Genomic DNA, 4920 nt, shown 5'->3' with positions numbered 1-4920 from the left:
TGTGTCCGCTGCCTTGTCAGGCGCTGGTGCGTGCTACTCTTCGTACCGTCGTGGTACCTCTTCAGTGTAGCGTTGCTCCTTGTACCATGATCACTTGATGTGGTGGCTTCTTGGCGCCGCTGGGTGTGGCTCTGCATCCTTCGCCAGTGTCGGATACTTGCTGCGCCCATCCTCTTCAGTGGGTTCCTCTCCTGTGTAGGCGCTGCAGTGTACTGTCCGCGTCCGGGGTACAACTGCGCTGAGGCCATTTGTTCTCTCCCGAGGGTTCGCTCCACTTGATGCGGCGACAGCGCAGTCCTCGCTGGGGTGGATGTGGCTCGACACCATTTTTCTTTCTTCCTCCTTGTTGCTGCGGGATGGCGCTGCATCCCTGTGGCACACCGTTGCTTCTTCCTGTGCTTCTGTCGCGTTCCTGCGCTTCTGGCACATTCCTGTGCGCCTCCGTCGCATTCCCGTGCGCTCACCTTCGCGCATCCGTCAGACCTTGCGGTACGTGCCTTGCTGCCTCTTCTGCCTTGCGCTGCGAGCCGTCGGTCTCCTGTGGCTGCTGGACTTCCTTGGCTTGCTGTAGGCTTGTTGACTTTCCTCTTGCTGCAGTACTGCCGGTGGCCACTGGGTGGCAGTGTTGCTTTTCCTTGGCTTCAGCAGCAACCATTCTGTACTGCCAGAACTCTATCCCTTGTTTTCCTTTCCACTGCTCCCGGCTTCACTCGTGAGTAGGAGAGCTGGAGGGAAGCTGGAGCCAGGCAGACCAGTGGAGTCCAGATGGGGCTGGAGTTGGAGCAGAGCAGTGGAGTCCAGGACATGGCAGCAGGTAAGTCTGTTTTCCCTTTTTGTATTGGTTTGTTAAGAGGCAAGGGGGGCACAGGCACTGATGTGAAGCTGCAGGGGTTGGGGCACTACTCTGGGTGTGCGCGCGTTGGAGGGGGGGAGAAGTGCTCCTTCTCGCTTCGGGTATGCTCCGCTTTATTTCGTCAGCTACATGGAGGGTACAGGCGCCTGGGCTGGTTAGAGGGCGAGGCAACACTCCTTTTGGGCATAGTGCCATCGCGCACATGGTGTGAGTTTATTTTCGGCAGCGCTGGCCACTTGCTGCTCTGAAGGCGCTGCTGGGGGACCCACGAGGTGGGGGCATGATCCGGATGGCCGGCGGCGGCCATTCTTTACTTTTGACATCGCCCTCCCTGCCCGCGGCAGCTTCCTGCAGTCCTCGCGAGGCAGGGGGGTGTGTCGGCATGCTTGTTCCTATGCGGGGTAGGCACCCGCCGGTTCCGTTGGTCCGGCTCTGCTTCCGGGTGAGCTCCGCTTTATTTATTCACCTTCTCCCCCTTCGCCGCTCTCTGTGCATGCCTCGCTGGGTCTCGCGGGTGGGCTCCGCTTTTACTTTTCACATCGATACCGCCCCCTCCCGCAGCCGGCCTCCTCACATCGCGGGCCGCGGGGGGGGGGGTGCTGGCACCTCTCTCCTCTGGCCGGGTGCTTCACAACCAGGGCTCCCCTTCGCCCTGCTGGTCTTCGTCTCAGCGCGGCTCCTCACCTTTCGGCCGGCGGGCCTTTTCTTCCACGCGGGTGGGCTCCGCGTGGTCGCCGCCACTTGCCGGGTCGCGGCCGATGCGGGTGGGCTCCGCTCGGCTTGCTGTCCTTCAGGGCACCTCCGGGCACAGCGGCAGGGTCGACGGGGTCGGGGACCTCGTCCTGCAGAATCACGGCGTCGCGGCCGATGCGGGTGGGCTCCGCTCGGCCGGTGCTTTACTCCGGGGCGCTTCTGGGCACAGCGGCAGGTCGGGGTGGGCACCCGACTGCCACGCTTCCGCCCTGGGGCACAGCGTCGGCCTCCCGGTCTTCGTGGCGGTGCGGGGTGGGCTCCCGGTCACCGCTCGTGGCTAGGGCTCTGTGCACGCCCGGCGGGCGATTAGGCGTCATCCGCGCCTGCAGGGGTTTTACGCTCGGTACTTCTCTCCCCCTTCACGCAGAACGAAGGCTGCACACGCGGGGCATAGTACCATCCTCGTCGCCAATGTAATGATGGGCCCTAGGCCCACATGCTAGGTGAAGGAGGACACAGGACACATAGTTGGGGATAGTGGGAATGGCCTCGAGCACGTGCGCTCGGCCCCTTTTATTGACAGCGTCACCTGACACAGTGACGTCTGTGGTGGGTGGGTGTACAGTGTAATACAGCAGGTCGGAGCACTAGAACGTGTCCATGCTTGGACACTACATCGAACCATTGTTGGACTTTTCCAGCCACCACTGCTCACTGCCGCAATCGTTACCCATCGTTACTCGCACTTTATTCACTTTTATATTCACTTTTATATGTATTTGTGTATTATATTTTGTTCCACATTCAGACAAAGTGAAATCTCTTGGATGAAGGGAGACTTTTTACCTATAATTTCAATGCCACATTTACTGCTCTCTGCAGCTCAGCCAGAACTCACCCAGTTCTCCATAATTCTTTGTTATTGGTGCCCGCTGAGGCTGCAACGAGCCCCGGGCTTGTATTTCTTCAGAGTGACTCCTGGTTGTGAGATGCCAGGAGGGGGTGCGTCTGTGGGAGGCGTGGGCCATCAAGGCCTGTGGTGCCCTGTGGATGCCGGAGTGAGTACAGACGCTCTCGAGGGTCCCACCGAGTGATGCCTGAAAACCGCATCAGTTTCATATGCGTCCATGAAGGCATGCACATGACATGTGCGTATCTGTGTATACCTATGTGTGTGTAAATGAGTGTGTGCATGCATGGATGCTTATGTGTGATTGGGAGCATGTGGCTGCGTTGGGGAGTATAACACACACCCTTATATTCCACCGGTGGGCTCTGCAGTTTTTTCGCTCCAAAATAGCTCCTGAGATGTGTTCCTGGAGGTGGTCAACCAAAAAGACCATTCCGGGCAAACGGAAGGGGATATTAGAGTCCCCAACTGGTTTTTCGGGTTAAATTATTCTATTGTGTTATTCAGTTGTGTTCTGTTTTGGTATTGTTGTGTTAACTACCTCCTTTACCCAAAGTTCAACACATGGTATTACATTTCCTGCCAAAAGCAGCAATTAAAAACATTAGTCCGTATTAAGGATTATGTTTGATAGTAATCCGCCAGTAGAAATTTAGTAAATATTTTTAAATACTATAACTAAAAATTGATGTAGATTAGATTAATATGATTTTATTGTTTTCTGCATTGTTTACAGATTATATGGGAGGTGATTGAACGAGATTCCCCTGATACCCAAATTAATAAAGACTCTTCTTACATTGGCTCCCTAATGAAGCAGGAATGAATGGTACAACAGTAGTATTAAAACCCAACAATGGAGGTAAGGATGTGGGGGCAAGACAACTAATGATAGGAAAAAGAATTAGATGGAAACAAAACGGGGTATTATATAACTTTAACAAAAAAAATCCTTCTTTTTTGAATCCCAAATATAGGAGGTTAAAATTAGCACGGACGGTTTATCAAACACAATATAATCTATTCCCAAAGAAAAAATTGATGATTGGAATATGAAAAGGTGATTAATACATCAGATTGATGTGTATATGTTATTTTATTTAATTTTTTATTTCATGAAGTAAATGAAACTATTACTCTTTCACAGGTCTTAAATATTGAAAGTTGGTATCAAAACGAGAAAGAACCTAAGAAAAGTATAAAAGGAAAAAGTCCTCTTCTTCATAAATTCCGAAGGTTGGTAAAAGTATGTGGGAGGTTGAAGAACATAGTCCTGCACAGAATCCTGAAAGAGATTTGTTAAAATATGGAAATATAATTGATACCCGGACCCAACTTTGGTTTTTGAAGACATTTGTATTAGGAGGGAAAGTTGCCAAAAAAAATATAGCACTCCAAAAACAGATTTTATAAATTTAACAGCAATAAGTATAGAAATGAACATGTGCGATTGGAATTCCACAGCTGGTTTTGGAGTAAATGGAATATATATATATATATATATATGTATTTAAAAACACTGAACCTGGTTACATAAATGTGTCTTATTTAATATACTAGATTGAATGTATCTAAACACTGTTTATTTATTCACTTTTTCTATAAATCCTAATTTTTATTATAATTCTTTGTCTTGAAGCAGGTGGGGAGAACAAATAAGACCACCGAAACACCACCTCGACAACTTGAGTTATAATTTGGAGGAGTTTTGTTATTAAATATTTGTGTTTTTAGTATTGGTTTTAACTGATTGTCCCCTGGATTTATGTCCAGAAAAAGTGATTTTTACTGATATGTGATGGTTGTATTTAGATATCCAGACATCCACTAGGTTTTTTTAATATGAGGAAGAACTTTTTTTAGTTCAGTGAAATCTTGTACTATATATACGTTGTTAACAATTGATAATATGGATAATAAATCTGACTTTTTTTGCATAATAAAGGGCTCGGTATTTTGTAAAAAAGACAAATATATATATATAGACCAATTGGTAGGAACAATTCATTTTAAGTACTTTGAATGAATGGTATGAGTCAGTAAATGTGGTTCAAGGATAGTTCAGAACCACAGTCAGTCAGCAACCATTCAGAACCACAGTCAGTCAGCAACCATTCAGAACCACAGTCAGTCTGCAACCATTCAGAACCACAGTCAGTCTGCAAGCATTCAGAACCACAGCCAGTCTGCAACCATTCAGAACCACAGCCAGTCTGCAACCATTCAGAACCACAGTCAGTCTGCAACCATTCAGAACCACAGCCAGTCTGCAACCATTCAGAACCACAGTCAGTCTGCAACCATTCAGAACCACAGTCAGTCTGCAACCATTCAGAACCACAGTCAGTCTGCAACCATTCAGAACCAAAGTTAGTCTACAACAATTCATAACCACAGTCAGTCTGCAACCATTCAGAACCACAGTCAGTCTGCAACCATTCGGAAGCACAGTCCGTCAGCAACC

The 4920-nt window shown here is 48.8% G+C and overlaps 1 long non-coding RNA gene across 2 annotated transcripts; it reads left to right on the top strand.

Annotated features, from left to right (window-relative positions):
- Positions 1-679: 679 nt before the first annotated feature.
- Positions 680-4361, top strand: LOC146797302 (uncharacterized). Of its 2 annotated transcripts, none has more exons than XR_014968977.1 (5): positions 680-814; positions 3193-3318; positions 3434-3516; positions 3604-3692; positions 4099-4361. It is a non-coding gene; the product is annotated as an uncharacterized LOC146797302 (long non-coding RNA). The 2 variants fall into 2 exon arrangements; XR_014968976.1 differs by having other exon boundaries at positions 4096-4361.
- The last annotated feature ends 559 nt before the right edge of the window (positions 4362-4920 follow it).

Source organism: Triturus cristatus, chromosome 9, assembly GCF_964204655.1.
Source record: "Triturus cristatus chromosome 9, aTriCri1.1, whole genome shotgun sequence".
Lineage (NCBI taxonomy): Eukaryota > Metazoa > Chordata > Amphibia > Caudata > Salamandridae > Triturus > Triturus cristatus.
The sequence above is the reverse complement of the archived record's forward strand: the minus strand, read 5'-3'. Positions and strand labels throughout refer to the sequence as shown.